Genomic DNA, 20,793 nt, shown 5'->3' on the forward strand with positions numbered 1-20,793 from the left:
GTGAGGCAGAGCCACTGAAGTGATCCTCGGGGTAACTTTCTGTTTCCCATCCACTTGTCAAGGTTTGTTTTGAAGAGTGTTAGCAAGGAGCTCTGCCTATTGTAGATTGCTATCTTGTTCCAAAGCATGGGAAGTCTCTGGGACAGGAATCTATCCCTCCAGCATGTCCTATTTATAGTTGTGGTGAGGTTTAGATCCCTAGAGCGTGTGGCTCGAGAGGATAAGGTTTTCTTTAGGTGGAGTGTGTCCATCAATTCTGAGTTGGACATGGCCTTGTATGTCAGGCAGAGATCACCTCTGAGTAGGCAGTATGCAACCAAGTAGAGCTGGAGTTTCTTCAGTTGAGCTGCATAGGGCATCTGTTTGAGGCCAGTGATCCTCTTGGTGAGGTACTTCTGTGGTCTTTCCAGCTGCTGCAGGTGTCTTGTAAGGTACATCCCAAATGGGGCGTTGTACTCTATGATGGGTCTAATGAATGATGAGTAGAGGGGCACAATGACCTCTTTTGATCTGGATGCGAACCTTTTTGTGATTAGGTGGGCCACATTGAAGGATTTTCTAACCTCTTTGGCAATGTGATTATCATAGGAGAGATTACTATCTACTTGGGTCCCCAGATCCCTTATTATGTCTTCTGTATTTAGGGGACTACCAAATATGTGGTAGTTTGTGGGTACTTTTTTTTTTCCAAAGGGGATGACTATGCACTTTTTGGCATTTAGCTTGAAGCCATGATTTTGACACCAGGTATCCATCTCAGTGAGACCCTTTTGTAGGATGTCTGTCAGCCGGAGAGTCAGTTATAGCCCCTAGTTTGCAGTCATCTGTGAACTTGGTCAGCCATAGTCCTCCTGTGCTTGCGTGTACCTCAGAGAAGTATATGCCGAACAGGAGGGCTCCTAGGACTGAGCCCTAGGGAATGCCACTTGTAACCAGTTTAGAGTCGGACCTAGCTCCAACAACTCTCACCATGTGGGTTCTGTCCATGAGCCAGTTGGCAACCCATCTTGTGATGTAGGGATTTATGTTCAGGCTGGTGAGCTTGTCTATAATACCAGAATGGGGAATGGTGTTAAAGGCCTTTGCGAGGTCTAGGTAGTCTGTGTGTACCACCTTTCCCTCATCTATAGCCTTGGTAACTGTTTCAAAGAAGTCCACCAGGTTTAGGAGGCATGGTCTGCTCTTAACAAAGCCAAACTGGGTATGGTCCAGTGTTTGGAGGTTCCCAGTGTCTCTGTTACTGAGTTCCATGATGATGCGATCCATAGCCTTGCAGACCAAGCTAGTCAGGCTTATAGGGTGATAGTTTCTGGGGTCTGTTGTGGGTCCACCTTTGTGGCGTGGAATAACTGTTGCTGTGCGCCACTCTATGGGTACATAGCCTGTGGAGAGGCTGAGTTTGAACAGTGTGTTTTGGTGAGGGGTTAGTTCGTCTTTGAGCTCATGTAGGACGCAGCCTGCGACACCGTCCGGTCCCATTGATGCTGTGTTTTTGGCATTGGAAAGGGCTGTTTTAACGTGAGTGTCTGTGATTTCAGGGGCTCTACATTCTTCTGGTATGGTTATGGGCCCTTTTGGGGGTGAGAGGAGGATGAAGTTTGCACTGAACCTGCCTGCCAGGATGTTGGTGATATCAGTCGGTTCGGTGTACTTTGTGCCATTCTGCACTAACTCCGAGCAGATCTGAGCATTGTCACTTAGATTCTTGACATAGCTAAAGAATGCCTTGTGGTTATCTATAGAGTCCTTGGCAATTTTTCTTTCGAAACTCACCTTGGATGATTTTATGAGGGATCATAGTTTCTTGCTGATACTGATCAGGGATCTTTTCCCTTCTTGGGATTTTACTCTTTTCTGTACTAATTTCCTCCTTCTGTTGTATATCTTGTTTATGGCAGGGGTCCACCAGACTAGTTTCCTTTTCTTGGAGGAGTGAGTGTTGGTTTTGCTTGGGATAGCATGATCCATGCATTTTGTAGGTGCCCACAGAATGCATTAGTAAAGGATTTTGCAGCTTGGACAGTGTTATCCCTTTAGCATGGGGGCTTTGAAACTTTCCACCTCGGTCTTAAGTAACATGAAGTTTGCTTTTGAAAAGATTTTCACAGTGGTTTCCTTGTCCGGGGGTGGGAGCGGAATGTGGATATCCAAAGTGATTTGTTTATGGTCTGATCTAACCAGTGGGGGATGACATCCGGTGTGGAACACCAGTCGCCCATGTTGGTGATGACCAGGTCCAATATGTTGTCACCTCTGGTGGGAGTGTTGACCAGTTGATCCAGGGCGTTTGAGTTTATAAATTCTAGGAAATGTTGGGCAAGGGAGTTAGTACTTGAGTAGTTCTTCCAGTTAATGTTTGGGTAATTGAAATCACCCAATATTAGGGTGTTTGGTAGGTCCTTTATGTTTCACAGTGTTTCCAGAAATGCGGAATGGGGGTCCTGGGACATGGCAGGTGATCTGTAGCAAGCTACAATTTGAATTGCAGTTTTGCCCATTGTTAGGTACACGTGGATGATCTCTCAAGCATCGTGCTGTGCCACTAACCTGGAGGTGTGGGTATCCTTGATGAATATGGATAGGCCCCCGCCTTTTGTATTTCGGTCCGGGTTTTGTGGCCGAAATGTATGGTATGAGTTGTAGCCTGGTAGTGCTGAGGTGCTCTTTGGAGCCTTAAACCAGGTTTCTGTTACTGCACATATATCGATTTTCTCCATAATGAGGTGTGCCTCGAGTGCATGCATTTTGAGGTTTAGACTTCTGGCATTAAGTAGCATTACCCTCGGTTTTTTGTTACTTGTGCTATTTACGATGGTGGGTTTGTCTTTTGAGCCTTGCCTAAAAAAGGCACTATGGGGGTGGCAAGAGCCTTGGCCCGTATACGAAAGTCTAAGGTGACAGGTGCAAGCTGTCTCTAGTGAAGCAGCATGGCTTGTCGAGCATGTCATCCCAGGTGGACAGACACAGGATCCCCTTTGAATGACACCAGAAACTTAGCCAATTGTTGAAATTGATATTTTTTTCTTTATATTGTGGTATCATTCTTGGTGAGGGCAGGATGCTACTCAGGGTCAGGGTCATACTGGCCTGGGCTAAGTGATGAAAGAGCTATTCCATGTCTCTTTTCATGTAGTCCAGGGAGGTATGGCTCAGGTCACTCACACCAACATGGACAATGACAGAGTTGTATTTGTACTTGTTCTGCAGTGACCTGAGTGCTTGTGTTATGTGGAGGATCCTGGCACCCACAGGCAGCTAACAGTAACCTTCTCCTTATTCAGCCTAGTGAGTGGGATGTCAGTTTGCCTGACTATAGAGCCACCTATTACTAGTATGTTGAGTATGTTATTTTCCCTTAAGGGCTGTGATTGCATGGCACACTGGTTTTGTGAAGTATGTGTTTCATGGTTTGTGTTGGGGGGTTGAGGTTGCTTGGATGTCTGCTTTGGAGGTCTCTGTTGCTTTTGCAGATTTTTATTTAGAGCCTCCGAGTATGTTTTCGTGTATTTATGTGTGTTTTTTGCCGGTGCTGGTTTAATGGGTCTATGTGAGACTGGTGGTGTGATGCAAGTATTTCCCTTCTCCTCTTGACTGTCTGATGCAGTCTTGGGTTGAGAGAGCTTAGCCTCCATTTTGGCTGTATAATTGCATCTCTCGCATGTATTAGTGTTTGGTAGTAGGAGGAGAGAGTTGTCTGTGTACATGAGGCAGATGTAACATTGCCTCAAAATGCCCAGATTCACCAGTTGGACAGGAGAGTACACCTGAAACTGCCCTGTGGACATGCCTGGATAGATACAATGAACTGTTTTACTGAATGGCTGGTAAGGTCGAATAGAGAGCCTTGTCCTTCTGTACAGTATAGGGGGGGGGTCTAGTGCTAGGGTTTATAAATGCTTGCTATGAGTTTTGAGCAAGTGCCGGGCTGAGAAATGAATGGCTTGAGTGCTTAAGTTGAAAGTTTGTCTAGTACCAAGGGAAAAATTGAAGAGGAGACTTTGTGGAGCCAGGAATAGTTTTACCCTAGCTAACCGGCACTGCCCGGCATGCAAAACCGGGAAAATGTGTTTTTTATAGGAGGGAAATGAAAGAGATAGAAATTAGCCCAAAATGGCCAATAAACTACTAGTTTCTGGGCTGAAACCACTCCTCCAGGGACAGCTAGGCTGCTCAAAGCTACCCTCTCTCACAGGTGAACAGAGAAACTTCCTTCTATCCAAGTAAGGTATGGACAAATACAAAGATTTGTAACACAGCCCTGAATTCAGCACTAACCTGAAACCGGACTATACTAGCTTACAAAGGTGGGAAACAAGTATATTTTTTTGTGTTTTTGTTGTTTTTTTCAGAAAATAAAGCAGATACAATAAAAAAAACTTTAAATACACAGAAAAGGATACTTATTGTTATATATCTCAGATCATAGTTGTAGTCAATGCCCCTAGTAATAAAGTAGGAAGAAACACAAATATAGTAAAAGCAGATGACTAAAGTGTAATTTATATATATATATATATATATATATATATATATATATAAAACAATAGAAAACGAACAAACTGATTTAAACAAGTTACCTAATTAACCAGAAAAAAGCTCAAAACTGGGCCCTGTTCCAGCAGTCTTCAATCAGACAAGTTCTAACTGCACACTCCTGCTACTAGGGTTCAGGGGAACCTTCTCCAACAAAAGATGTCTTAGTATCAGAAGCAACTACAATGAAGTTCTTGGGAGCAGAAACAGCATCTTTGACAATAGAGATTTTTGTCTATGGAGAAAGAGCTTTTAAGGTGGAAGGAGAAGTCCTAGACTCTAACACAAGGACAGCACTAAACTAAGTCCCTCACCGTAACCCCATACCCCCTGCACAACAACAGGGAAAGAGCACATTCTCACTGTATGCTGTACATGACCTCGCACACACAAAAGCAAAATTCAATATTTTGAACGTTTGACCAAACAAACTGCAACCATATATACAGAATTCACAGACTTGCCCCCTGCAGGACTCATTATAGCACACATTCCTAGGTCCACATTGGTAGTAAGATGATATTCAAGATTATTTTTACATATAAATCTATACAGACATTCAATATTCAAATCGTTTAATGTTGTAGTCTTCAGTGTTTTGAACTTTTGAAATTTTGATATCAGGATTTTGATTTCAACATTTTGGGTTTCAACATTTGTGTGTATACATATACATGCATACACACACATATATATATATATATATATATATATATATCTATATCTATACATATATATATATATATATATATATATATATATATATATGTATATATATATGGATTCACTTCAGAAGCTCGAAATACTGAAATCTCGAATTTCAGTATCTCGAGCCCAAGAAGCCGAATCCATGAAACAATGAAACCTGTAAACTGTGAAATTCAAAACCTCGAATACCTGAGGTTTTGAATTTTGCAGTACTACTACACACACCATTCGCCACACAAACACACACAATCTGTCTACTACATGAAATCAGGGGGGCAAGCCCCCCTGCACCCCCCATGTGGCGGGCTGCACCTCCCACACACCCCCTACTTAAATAGTCTTACTCCAAGGTCTCACTACATACAAACACACACAAAACACCACCACACAAGCTTCATTGTCCTCGCACACACATCACAGCAACAAAACACACTGACACACACCACAGTCCCTACTCAAACCCCTTAACACACACACATACTTACCTGAAGACATGACTGCAGTAGAAGTTTAGAAGCGCTAAATTCAAAACCTCCGGTATTCGAGGTTTTGAATTTCACGCTTCTCAACTTTCGCTGTTCTGTGGATTCGGCTTCTTGGGTTTGAAATACTGAAATTGGAGATTTCAGTATTTCGATCTTCTGAAGGGAACCCATATATATATATATATATATATATATATATATATATATGTGTGTGTACATATATATATATATATATATATATATATATATATATACATATATATATATTTATATATATATATATATATATATATATATATATATATATATACACACACACACACACACACACACACACATATATATATATATATATATATATATATATATATATATATATATACACATACATATACAAATATAGGCACATATGTAACCAGAGTATAATATGCTCATTACGTAGTGTAATATACAGATATACATAAGCTATACTAAGCAACAAGAATCCATCTCTATTTATAGTATCATGAATCACTTAGAAAGTGATCTTTACCATTCCTATTTTTGCAGAATTGAACTTAAAGACTTAAGAACATTAAACTTGATGGTTTCTATAAATGCAAAATATCAAGCTTTTTCAAAAAAATGTATCTTATTCAAAAAAAAAAAAAAAAAAGATTGACAGAGAATATCCATCTGCAAAAACTTAAGAATAAAATGTTTGTTTTTCATAAGACCAAAAATTAAATCTGTTTCTATTTGCTTTAGTCCCTCTGGCACAAAACAGTGTTTTGTGGTGCTTACACTGGTGAATCTAGCATGACCTAGCACTTAATGTTATGTTAATCTGATCCTGAACACTGAAAGAACATGATGTACCGCATAACAGGGGACTTGAAAGTTCTGGCAGCCCACTGGGGCAACAGGTTAAATGTGTTTTCCTGCTGCAGTTCTAAAACCCACCGGATGTTTAATTTTCCCATGTCTCTTAGCCTGTGCAAGATTACTTTCCTGATTTTATCCTAACTGTAGTCCTCACTTTTATCATTTCTACACTATATATATATTTTTACAATGTGTTATTGTAACTCAAATACTGGTTTATTTTCTTAATTTTATGAGATAAATGGCAAAAGCTCTATTCGGGTATGATCTCTTCAATAAAGAACACTCTTACAACAGAATAATAAACGGGACTACAGGACAGCAATGTATAAAATAAGTACTAATAGTCAAGACCTAATGATGGATGCCATCTATCACATTTTACCAGTTTCATTAACAAGGACAACATAAATGGAATGTGCGAGGTGAAATTCAAACAGAAGAGACAGGAAATAAGCAATAAGGCTTTATGAACACAGACGATGCTAGATGGGTTCAAAAAACAGGTATAAACCCAGAAAGTCTGTAAGTGGCTAACCTGCCATGAATAAATTACATTTATAATATGATTTTCCAGTGGTATAGGAGTTGCAGGACCACAGTTGTGAAGACAAAACCAAAGCCAAGTATAAATTATTTTCTTGCTACAGTTCGTAATCTGACTGGACATCAAAAGCCTAGCAACTGGACAAGAACTTACTCTTGGGGTGTGGAGCAGGGATTATCTCTCATATTTACTATTTTGTTTACCATATAATGCAGCATGGAACAAAACATCAGTAAATATGAATAAAGTTGTGTATTTCTGAATTGCAATAGTACAACAGGTAAAACTTACTGCAGGAAAGAAGGAAGTATGTGTAAAAAATGTACAATCAAATAACCAACTTGAGATAGCAGCAGACATGTAGAATTAACAAGGACAGCTAGAAAAATTATTTTTGACAGCACAGATATTTCAGTGAAAATACATGGCATCCAGCTGCTATTATAAATCAAGCAGATTGTATTACTAAATTTTTATTCTGTGACAAAATGTAGAAAGTGCATCCATTGATAGTTAAAATTTAATTTCATGCTTTATTTTATTTTATTTTGGGTGACTGGAAAACACCCTCTAAAAACTTAGATTTCATTTTAGGGATAGCATGGAGCTGAAAGTTTCAAAATCATACTCATAACACAGAGAACAAAATTAAGTGACAAACAAGAAGAATAAAATGTCAAATGTAAACATGCAAATATCCCAAAATATCCTTGTTCAGACATCTCTGGGTTATCTGTATGCAAAATATAAGGGCTTAAAACTAGCTTGTGAATGTAAGTTTAGGCTTCTTAAGATCACCACTGATAGCCTAGTAAGCATGAACCTATAAATGCTTGATGTTACAGTCTCACTAAAATCATGGTGCTGAGAATAGCTAGCAGCTAACATCTAAAGCTAGATCTTATTTGTGGATTTATATTTTGCATACCTACTACCAAATAAAAGAAATCTGCTTTAGGCACATCTTGTTTTAACAGCCTTTATCTGTCAATGACAAATAATCTCGCATATTATGATTTCAGGCAATTTTTTCTCACTGCTATTGCTAATCATTGCCCATACCTTGTCTAAATCAAGCATTACAATATATTTTTACAGTGAGGTGAGACAAATACATATGATGCAACAATGCTAGTCCTTCAAAAAATGTTTATAATGCAGCACAGTAATTCAATAGTAAGACATTTGCCACACAGCTATGGGGACCACAGCTCAATCTCTCTTGTTGCTGTTTGTATGAAGCTTAGTCTAGTAGTTAGCTCAGAGGACTAAAGCTAAGAGCTATTAAAGAGTTGCTGCTGGTATCCAGTGATTTAACTCTCTCAGCTCATTTATCTACTGTGTAAATCTGAGCAAGTCACTTAACTAGTCAGTGCTCACAAGTTGCCCCTGAAAAGGCACACTTGTGCGCAGTGGACTCATTTGGTTAAAAATTCACAGGGCCAGACACTTACTACTCAGAAAGGCTTCATGGTTTGGCAGTTAATATAGAAGATTAAGACTATAAACTGTTAAGAAGCTGCTTCCTGTAGTCAAGGGTTTGATTCCCCCTGCCTGCATTTGCCTATTGTGCGACTCCTAACAAGTTACTTAACTAGACAATATTGTGTGATAATTGGGAAATTGGGCTGGACTCTTCAAAGGTCTCCCGAGTGTATGTCTAGTAATTACCTATCAACCTACAAAATAAGTAAATAAATAAAATAAATGATGTCTATATCTATTTCTGTCCTTTGGATGAGACATGATGATAATTCACCAGGTGGATGTAAAATATCCCACAGCATCTATCGAAAAGAGTAGGGAAAGTTCCCATATGCCCTTGTCAAACTTCCCCTGACAGTATAAATAACATCTCAGATCTCTCTTGAAATGAGGCTACTAGCCAAGAGGGAGTCACCTGGTAAACAAAGGAATAAAAAATTCTACAGCTGGTGAGCTAGACTTCCTCAGTCTGTGCTAATGATCAGATCGAGTTTTCTGCTTCCTTTAGTTGTGTGCAATAATCCAGTGAGGAAGTCAGGTTTGGTTCACACCCAGATGATCAACCTATTATTAAATTGTTCTGCGAGCAAATTACTTTGCATAGTTACCCTATGCCGGACTGGTCTATACCTGAAGACCACCCAATAGCACAGCAAACCATATTTCAGATTAGCTCAGCAGGAATCCAATGCATCATTCCATGCCCATTTGTGGAACATCAGTCCTCAGACATAAATCAATGATTTTAAAATAGAGGGGAAAAAAATAAAAAAATAAAAAAGATAAATATCTTCAAAGATGTATGCACACACAACACACAAACACACACACACACACACACACACATATATATATATATATATATATATATATATATATACATTCATATGTGTGTCACTCTTTCCCTACAATTAATTAAATAAATAAATGATTACTTTGATCTAGCTTGAATTACTACGTAGGAAAAGCAGCAAAGCTTGCTGTGCCAATGAGTGTTGCAAGCTCTTATTTGAGACAGTGGCTTTTCCCTAATCTACTACAATCTAGTAGATGCAATATAAATCTAGACCATATCTCACATAAACCATAACCATGGCCACAAAAGAGTAGGGTCCTTCATTAGCTGTCCAGAATGTCAGGCTCTGTTGTGGGGCATAACGACACACACTGAAATAAGGCATGACACGATGAAGTATTTAAATGAGCTATGATGTCACAGAGCACTGTAATAGCCATGGCACTTATACTTGCAGGATGATTACATTCCCTTCTCCTTCCTTTTTGACCGTTGTGATCTCTGCTGCCTGCAGGATTTGATTTTAACTGCCAGTGCATGTTTACACTTATGTCGTTTTCTAACCTAAAAAAAGGTAGAGACTACTCATGCATACATCCAGATTATCTTCATCCAATGTCATTGCCCCACATCATTATCTTTATGTAACCAGTAAGATATTGTCTGTTTTGTCACATCTGCAATATATTAAAAATGTGAAGTCAGTTTTAAGTCACAGAACCTCTAAGCATCTTACTGTACATAAAAGAAAAGGATGAACACAAAAAGAATGTGAGGAAGGAAAGATTATGAAAGACAAGCTCATTAAAAATGTTAAGATTACAGAAATTTTACCACAGAAAGGGAGAGATGTAAAGTCTGAAATACTGGTACAATTATACCCATGATTAATGTGTGCAGAACATATGATCAGTAAACCCTGTTGTAATGCTCAGCATCTGTTCAACGTACCCTACACTTTGCACAATGAAACCCATTTATTTTCATTTCATAACATAGATAATAAAAAAGTACCAATTTTTTGTTTATTTGGTTCTTGCCTGCAAAAAAAATGTATATTTATAAATTATGTTGAATGGGGTGGCAGAGGGAGTATAACTATTCTGGTTTCCAAAAACCAAATGCACTGTTAAGGCATATACTGCAGCTTATACATGGGAAAACATTTTGACATTTAGAGGATGTGTTTTTGCTGTCAGGAACACACTATTCAGTTCTATGTGCATAATATCAATAACTTCACAATCACACATTCAGCAGTCTAAACATGCTAAGTATTTATTACAAGCAAACCAAATAAATTCTTTCAAAAGCAATGCTTAAAAATGCCTCAGCAATAAATGCAATACAGTACCTGATACACAGACTCTAGATTATTAATACAACATACTTTGTGGTGGTGCTGCGGTAGCGTTGTTGCCTCACAGTAAGACGTTGTCCTGTTCGATTCTCAGCTAGAGCGTCTTCTATGTGGAGACATGTGTGAATGGGCATGCCTTTGTTGAAGGTTGTGCGTCAGGGCTGGCAACTCAGCATGTAAAAATCTACTGCCAATCATTAGCGGACCAGAGTTCCGCTGTGGCAACCCCTAACCGGGAAAAGCCAAAAGACTCAACAACAACAACAACTTTGACCATATGGGCATATTGGCAATATTCCTAAGATAGTACCACAACATCCACTGCAACACAGATATTGCTCATCCAATAAATACGTCATGATTTTAATTGTCAAAAGTACACCCACTCACAAAATAACTTAACATTCTACTAAAAAATGCCACCAGCATGGGGAAAAGTCCAGTCGGTTAATGGTAATCTGGATCTCTCCTTCTATCTACCATCTTATGTGGCTACATTCCAAAAAACTACACCACTCCTTGTAGAAGTATGTACTTAAATCAATTTTATTTACTTCTGTGTTTATTTTTATTGAAAGTATTAATCTGATCAAAACACTGCACTTTCATTCTTACTGTAAATGTTAATTTATTCATAGTTACTCTGTCATATGTACATAAATGAACAGGAAGTCAGTAACAGAAGCTGACAGAACTAAACATTTAATTAGCTACTCTTAGTTCCTGCTTTGACTGGATCTCTTTGGAGAGGATAACTCAAACAGTGGAGATTAAGACATCTATAGAAATATCCAGTCAAGAAGCACCATAGAAGTAGTGTGTTTATGGAACTACAAGTCCAATTTAACAGCCTGGTTTCATTTCTTAATAAGCTATTGATCCAAATGTTACTAGCTTTTTTATAAATCAAGGATTCAACTTACTTCCTTTTAGCCTTATTTATTTACTTTTTGTATACTTATCAATGGCAAAAACAAAGCTAGACATACAATTATAGCACACTAAGATAGGTTGTACCTTCTCTCTTCTGGCCCAGAAAGCAGTTTTCTTTCATAACAAACTAATAAATTATAAATGTCACTGCAGCTTCAAAATGGAATGTGCAATTCAAATTGTATATACTGCAATATCCCACATATAGACAGGTTATGTAATCATTTTATACAAATTTAAACTTTCAAAAAAGCATGTTTTTTTTATAATGTGCATTGTAAATATATGATCCTTCAAACATATAACATAAAATTAACTCTGATAACCAGCAGATCATATAATTATCTGAAAACACAACATTCACAATATCCTCTTGGGAAATATGATACAGTTTCTTTAAACTGGGACATCTGCTTAGTGTGAAATTTCAATATATCAAGAGACAACAGTATCTGGAGTACAGCAGTGTATGTGTGCAGTATCACTGAACATTTAAACAAAATTAATAAAAACAAGTAAATACTGGGTCTTCTTGAAATCACCTGCATTGTCCCAATAATATGGTATTAAAATTACATGCATTCATCTTTATCCTTCAAATGTAACATGCATAACTCGAAATAAGGATTCCCTTTACCTGCTTTATCTGCGTCAGATATTATTCACTAAGTAAAATGAAGCTGCCTTCTACCTGCCTTCCTCCATTCTGACCATATGGGCAAGTATATCTGAAGACAACTGCCTCAGAAAGATACATCAAGAAATGTTATTTCTATCCGTGCGCTTAGGAAATTCCAAAATCTAAAGGTGTGCTGGTTCTCGTTTCTGTGTCATTGTGATTAAAGTCAACACAGAAGTGTGGTATTAATGAGCAAAATGGCATTTATGCATTATTGTGCTGTAGCTTGATAACATTGTAATATTGCTCTGTATTGCCTTTGCCATGTAATATTGTCCAGCTGTCAATGAAGAACAAAGGGGAAAAAAACTACAGTGCTGACTGAACACCATTTTGTAGAAGGTACTAGTGTATAGAGTAACACAATTCTCTGCATGGCATGTAACAACTCTGATACAACTTTCTGTTACAACACTGACACTTTCTATTCAACAGTCTCTGATTTATTGGCTGAAAAATAAAAACAAGGATACTGTTTTTACCTACTAAGTATTCAAACTATTTTGTGTGTGTGTGTGTGTGTGTGTGTGTGTGTGTGTGTGTGTGTGTGTGTGTGTGCGTGTGCTCGTGCGCATGCATGCGTGTGTGTGTGTGTGTGTGTGTGTGTGTGTGTGTGTGTGTGTGTGTGGGTACATGTTGGGGTGATGACCTGCCTACTTAATATTAAAGATCTCTAAATCTAAGCACCATCACATTGCTGCCTGTGTGTCTTTTTAGTCTTTTTAAGCTGAAAGCAGTTTACTAAACATTCTGTCTCTGATCAGCAATATGCAGAACAAACTGAGTTAACAATTAGTCTTTTAGGGGTACTGCTGACTATTTGTTTAGTAGGTTAGTATTATGCTATATGAACGTAGACACTGAGGAAGTGTTTTCCTAAAATAATATACAGTAACAAACATGAAAAGTCTCCATCGTTGCAATACAGCTCTAAGTACATTGTTACAGATTATAAAGAAAGACATTTAAATGTCAAACTTTTTTATGCACCTTATTAGGCAGCTAAGAAGAACTACATATTATGCTCTGCACCTGCTTACAATGTTAATGCTAATCATTCAGTCTAATGTCCGCACTTCCAAACATCATACACTCACACACACAAATGCACACAAATGTGCACGCGCACGTATATATATATAAAGTGCATCTGTGATGGGGGGGTTTACATCTTCCACATCACATCATAAGGGGATGATATTTGAATGCTGTCTAGAAATCCAGGGGGAAAACTCCTCAGACACTTCCCCAGATGCACCAAAAAGTAATCTTTAGCTGCTGATCTCCACTTTGACCTTTCTAGTGACCATTTTAAAGCTGCTATAGAAAAAAAATCTCATGACAAAAGAAAGAGAAAATGTACTATGCAGACTATGTAGAAGTAATACAGGCAAAATACAAAGAAAAAATCACTACAATGCCTACCAAAATATTACTCTACTTCTATTTCATGTAATTCCTAGATTAACTGGAATTTAATATGCCTGTGTCCTTAAAGATAGGCTGAACATTTTTACTGGAGATAAATGCTTTATCACCTTTTCAGGTTCAGGAAAAATACTATTGTCTGCAACCTTATGTTAAGTGCAGTTGCATGCTTCCAAATGCCACCAGCCCAATAAGAAGAGGACAGGAAGAGGCTGCAACAACATAACCATGCTTTCTTTCCTCACTGTACAAAATCACTGTGACTTGTTTCACTCCAAGTATAATAAAATCACATTTTGGTTTATAGCATAGGAGGTGCAAAATAAGTAAAACAACTATTATGGGCTGTTATGAAAATGTTATTGGAAAGTTTAGTCTCACTGTCTCTCTATTGGTCCCCCCAACATACACACACACACACACACACACACACACACACACACACACACACACACACACACACACACACACACACTTTTATTTGATACCCAGTTATGTTTGTGACCACAAGTATTACTTCAAAGCACTATGAATGTAAATATGCATACAGAAATGCATATAAACTCCTACCTGCATAATTAGATAAAGATATTACTGCTCCTTTGTTAAGCTTACATGGCTGCTACTTTTGCAGTTGGAAAAAATATATAAAATAGTTGCTCGTTTAAAAAAAAAAAAAACAGTAAACAACACTGGCTACAAGGATGGACTCATGGTACAATAAGTCCTTAATTGATTGCAATTCCTAGAACATTTTTGGTATGCAAAAAATGTTGCTAATGGATTTATATGTCTTGCAAAGTAAAAGAGCAGTACCTTCACTGGTAATTTCTAGAATTCCTCTCTGATTCCCTCAGTTGTAGTTATGCTATCTGGCAACACTATCTGTCATACTGTCTCATCCATTATTCCAATAAAGTCATCACAGGAGTACTTTTTTGTTTGATATACATGGTTCAAGGGAATCAAGGCTATTCAGCAGCATCTTTTCTTGACTACAGAACTGCACTGAAACATATAATTCATAGCTGTTTTACGCCTAAAGCTATAACTATACCCATTTTAAGGTAGACTAGCAAATCTGACATACAATGTTCTTGTCTAAAGACTTGCATCAACTGTTGTCAGCTTTGACCTGTGTACAGCAAACCGCATGACCTTTAACGGTAAATAAAAAGTAAAAGCTCAAAACATTCACATGAATATGCATCTTTGCTGTTTCCGATGCTGACCGAACCATAATACAACAAATCTGATATTTTTCTCATGTTTTCATTGTCATGTCAAGCATATGGAAAATATGTATTATATGTGATCAACATTAAACTAAGACTACATATGGTAGCTCTCTAAATAGACTCTTTAAAAAAAAAAACTGATTTGTGCCATTAATGAATCAGAAGTCAAGCTTAACTCATTTAAATTGACAGTATTTGTGAGCAAACAAAATAAAATTTGGTAGCAAATTTTGAACTTTTATCTCCCTTAATTCACACACAAGTTAATATCTGTCATTACTGATGCTGTCATAAAAGTAAAGATTTAACAGGCATGTGTGCCATATACACTTAAAGTTCACCACTAATTAAAATCTATGAGTACATCTGTGATGTTACCAATATGTAGTTTTATGTTTTCTCCATTTAAGAAAATCTTTCATTGCATATGCAAGACATGCGAATATCCCCCTCCACCATTTTTGTACCATTTCAACTGACCATTAGCTGCTTGTTTTTTGGTCCAGCTGCTCCTTACTTAAGTGTCCACAGTACTACTCTAATTATGGGAATATTCTGATGCTATTTTCTCAGGACGTAATGGCAACAGTGAAAAAAGAAGTTACTGCTTCCAGTCTGTGCACTAATGAGGAACAATGTTAGTAAAGTGAAAATGCGACATGTCATCCTATTATTGTCAGCCAAACATATCTGCTGCAAAAATTAAAAAAAATGATCACAACAAATAAATTAATCAGTATTATAAACTTTTAAAATATAGAAACTTTTAAAATAAAGAAACACAGCTGGTACAGTAGTCTGACTATGAGGAATCAAAAAATGCATTACACTCAGGGCAGCATATATGTTTCTTTACAATTATTAGCTCATTTATTATGCAGTTGAAATGTTCAGCTGTAATGTATTAAGCTATAGAAAAATTAATCTGTATGAAAAATAGCTTAATAAATCTATAAACCTCTATCTATAACTCGGAATTCACATGAAGAGTGGGGTAGGAATCTTATAGCATAAAAGGAACTGCTTTTGAATTCTGACTGTTAATATGCTTAGCTTCAGGATTTCATACTAATTTCTTAATTAGCATTTGCTTATTAAACAATATCTAGATATAAGAGGTTACTGAACTACAATTGCTCACAGAACAAATGCAGAGGGCAAAGTCTGAGAAGATTAAACATGTTGCTGATTGTTTCATTTATTGAATAACTGGTATTTAGAATGCTATTCTTTCCAAAATATTAGTTAAGAAGCATCTGCAGAAAATCTGTACATTACAATGACAACACTAAAAAAAGACTTACTTTGACAAAGCATTTTTTTCAGCCATATTACTTATACCAATACCGAGTATGTTAGCATGCCTGTTCTTTTTTCCTTTTTTTTTTTTGCACGCGAGTCCGGTTCTGGTATTTAAGGGTAATACGTACTTTCTAGTTTTTCTTTAAATTTGGCAAAATAACACCTCAATGTGATATCAAACAAAAGGAACTATTAAAAGTCTACATCAGTGGGTCTTCATTTTGATAGCTATAATGACTGTAAGTATGTTATGCTATCCCCTCTTACACTCCTGTTAAAAAGTCCCATTTTAGGTATTTGGAAAAGGTCTTACCCCTAAATGAATATGTTTTCTGTGGCTAGAAAAAAGCAGCAAGTTTAAATGAATATGCCATTTATAATGTCAACCTACAAGTTGTTGCATGTTATTACTGTTGTAATAATGAAGATACATAATTTCTAGGAATAATGACTATAGTTGTTATGTGTGCTTGCTGAAATAAAATAGTACAAGTAATTTGCACAATCAGTCTAGTGCCTGCTGCAAGTGGTTAAATAAAATCATTCCAAATGTGTCAATTTTAACTCTGACTTTCATAAATAACACAGATAATAGATTAAAAGTCATTGCATCATCTTACATCACACATTTATTGTGCAGTTAAATGCCATAAGTCATATGTAATGATATAAATCCACTTGACTTTTTGATATTAACCGTTACCGAAAATAACACCCTGCATCCAACCAATGTGGAAACAAGAAAGGAAATTAGAGTAGGAAGAGAAACAGAAGGAATAAGACAACAGGTAATAAACCTCATCACAGGAAAAAAAAAAAAAACAAAGACAGTGAAATCTGAAGACTAATATGGCCTACAAATGGTTAAAGCCCTGTGTCTTGCTAAAACTTAAAGGAACAGTTTTTATGGTCTTTATAAACACTCTACAACAATAAGTCTCACACACAATATATAAAATAAAATGAGGAATTCAGTAGCCCAAGATATCACTATGTAATGACAAAACACCAACGTACCCCTGCCAGATATGCAAAAATGCAAAGACCTTAATGTTTTTATAGTAAGTCATTAGTTTAGGACTATATCATGCTGGCATTGTGCCAATTTCTGCCAAACTCTCTCAAGTGTTGGCAGTTTATATTCGTAGAGCATTTGAATACATTTATGCGCTCACTAAAAGCAGTAGTTTGTTGGACTGGTTGTGACTATTTGTGATGCAAATATATTTGTAAATCTTACCTACAGCTTTTCTAACATGTCTACTTCCTGGATTGACTGAAAACAGGTGTTGCAGTGGTAGTGTGATAGCTCAGATAGATATAGCCCTCAAATGCAGTCCTAAATCAAAAATGGTAAATGACAACTACACGACAGTGAACTTTTTCTCAAATTTATTCACATACAGCAGATTGATCAGATACTAAAAATACAGTGTGTGTGTGTGTGTGTGTGTGTGTGTGTGTGTGTGTGTGTGTGTGTGTATGAGACTGTGTGTGCGTACACATGTGCATATGTGTGTGTGTGTGTGTGTCTTCTAAATTAACAATGAAAATCAAATAAAAGCAGCTAAATAAAAATAAAAATGTAATCATGTGTTTCAAAACATGCAATAAAAGGTTAGATGTACTTGTAATTTTATGCAAGGAACTTCTTGTTCAATTCACTAAAACAACTAATGTGTTTACAGTCATTCCATTGGCATAGCTGATCCCTTTCTTTTCAAAGCTCAAATTCATAACTACAGTCTAGACTTGCTCCCAATGCAGCAACAGTATGCTTTCCATGCTTCTTTCAGCTACTACCTGCAGTTCTCTATAACTCTTGCTACTGATAGCATGTGTTATGCATTACTTGAACTCTGTATTGAATATTAATTATTTAATTACATGCAATGTCCTTCATTTGCATTTTGCTCTAATACTACATTCTTACATTACAATGCTGTGTGTTTGTGAGTGTGAATGTGTATATGCACATTTGTCTGTATGACAACATTTTCAGAATAACTGTTTTGTCTGAATATACAATGCTGCTGAACGCTATTGCTGAGAATATACCTCACCACGTTATGACCTGTGTATGATATGTAATTAAGTCATCTTAGCTCTCTAATAAATTATGTTATGGAATTTTTTGTTGTTTGGTACTGCCTGTTGTCTTCATTAATGTGGAAGATTTGCAAAGTAGTCTACTGGACTCAACATGCTTGCAACTTTATATACTAAGACAAATTAGAACTGGTGTTTTATACTGAAACAGTTAATTATTTCTACTGTTTGCAGCCACATCACCAAAACACATTTAACAGACATGTTTAACTTATCGAGTTTGCCTGATGTTGTTATTCAAAACTGCTCAGGTTGTACCTTCTTTCTTTCAAAGAACATTTTGTTTAAACTCTGACTACAAAATCGCCATTTGTGCCACCATAGCATTTTGCAGGAAGGAAAACAATCTGTGTTTTATTTTCCTAATTAACAGTAATACTAATAAAGAACTGTAAAGAACAAAACAGCATAGTGGTATGCTACCTGTGATGCATATTATCCAAGCACTGGTAGCATTTACAGGTAGCAAAGTAAAGAATGCTGCCAAGAATGTAACAGCAAATTTTCAGTACTCCGGTTATGTTGGGTCTCAACAGACATCAGTAATAAACTACCTTTTGTTTTAATTTGGCTGTATTTCCTCCCCTTCAGAAACCTCTAGCAGAACTGGAAGAGGGTACGCAATCACGATTAGGTCATTAAAGCTAGTACAAAAAACTGATTTGAAGATACTATCAAATCAATACAATTTCTCAGAAAAAACAAACTCGATAAAACTTTAATCACTTAAAGAAAGAGGCAGTTCCGATACGAATAATTATAATCAGTAATGTCTAAACTGCCTGCAAATCTTAAGTTGAAGACACAACTTAAAAGGAGTATTTTTGGAAAAGCAAGTGTATTACTTAAGGCACACGAGCAAAACGTGACACACAGTTAAATGAATGCTGCCAGAGTTCCGTCAAGGTATGTGTTTGCGGTTACTGTTACTTACATGAGATGCTTTGCTCTTGACAACACCTGGAAAGAAACTAAACTTTTCCCCAAACCAATGATCCTTCCTAGAAGTCCTGACAGCTGGCCTCCACCTGACGAAGAGGAACGCAGTATCCTGCACAGCAGACCACCACGCAGACCAGCAGTTAGGCACGCGAACTGGAAAGTAGCGTAATCCAAAGATGGGACCAACGTGGACAGTGGCACGAGGAAACTGTATAACAGCAGGAAGGCAGGAAACAGAAAGCGCTGTCACCGTTTGGAAAGATACAGTCTTCAAGAGACAGCCTGCCCGGTACAGTCCAACTCCAACAGCGGAAGGGAGAGGAAAGCTCCTAGCTGCCAGAAACCCGAGCCGATCTCTTTGCTCTTTTCCTCTTTTCCAGAATCCCAAACAAGAAAGGATCTGCTCTCCCACACTCCGTCAGCATCACTCCCCTCCCTCCCTCTTCCACTGAAGGAACAATCATTTTCAGTCCTGAGAAAAGAGGCGGGGTTTTCGGCGCTGCGCTTTAATAAAACCCTTAGCAAATTCAGCTGAGCCGAGCGGCCGCTGGGGAGTCGGCAGAAGCAAAGGAGAGCCCGTGCTTCATAGCGCTCACTTAATGATGCAGGGATGCGTTCTTCTCAGTGCTTGGCGGCATCCTTACAGTAGTTACCCCTACCGAATCTGGCATCTCCGCAGCAACGTTTCGTGTTGCTTAGTTTTGATACAACCTTTCTTTTCAGGCAGGCAGACTAAATTTTTTCTCAGGATATGGAGAAAGTGCGGGTTATACTGCTATCCCAGCCATAGACTGTATTCATACAGAGCGGATCCATATATATATTTTTTTATTTTGTTCAAGCAAACATCAGTCTTCCTAAGCTTCCAGACGAATACTATTCATAGAAACTTAATTTCACCATCTACACACAACAGCACTACCTTTACAGTTAGTTAAGTCAGTTCTATATACATGACTTCCAGTAAATTACCTCCAGAACCTTTAAAAATTTAATTATTTAGTACCACAGTGTAACTAAACGAAAACCTTTGCTTTCAACCTCTTAAAGCAAGAAATCTTGACAAAGTCAGAAATAATGTGTGTGTGTGTGTGGGGGGGCAAAGGCCCAAAAACAGAGACACTTTTTAAATATTGCTCTTACAAACTTAGAAAGTTGCTAGAATAACAGATTTTACATTAGCATGGATTTTCTGAAGAATATGAAGTCTGAAAATCAAATGGCTGACATTATTTTCTGACTTCAGTCCTCAAAGATTTGTCAGTGATTTGCCAGAAAACTGCAATTTTTATGAGAAAGGGACTGAAAATGTGAGTTAAAATCTGGACATTCTGCGAAAATCTGGACAGTTGAGAGGTATGAGGCAGCAGAATGTACTGGTATC

General features: G+C 37.3%; 1 protein-coding gene across 14 annotated transcripts in view; it reads right to left on the reverse strand.

Annotated features, from left to right (window-relative positions):
• The window catches only part of MEF2C (myocyte enhancer factor 2C), a 797,870-nt gene that overhangs the window by 548,703 nt on the left and 228,374 nt on the right, over positions 1-20,793 (reverse strand). The window contains exon 1 of one of the 14 annotated variants that reach the window (XM_044064160.1): positions 19,402-19,810. The exons of the other annotated variants lie outside the window; for them this stretch is intronic. The gene's annotated coding sequence lies outside the window, so the exon portion shown is untranslated. Of the gene's footprint in view, positions 1-19,401; positions 19,811-20,793 lie in introns of those variants that run through there. 14 annotated transcript variants of the gene reach the window in all.

This window comes from Protopterus annectens, chromosome 2.part2 (genome assembly GCF_019279795.1).
Source record: "Protopterus annectens isolate FY-2018-M chromosome 2.part2, PAN1.0, whole genome shotgun sequence".
NCBI classification, from domain to species: domain Eukaryota; kingdom Metazoa; phylum Chordata; order Ceratodontiformes; family Protopteridae; genus Protopterus; species Protopterus annectens.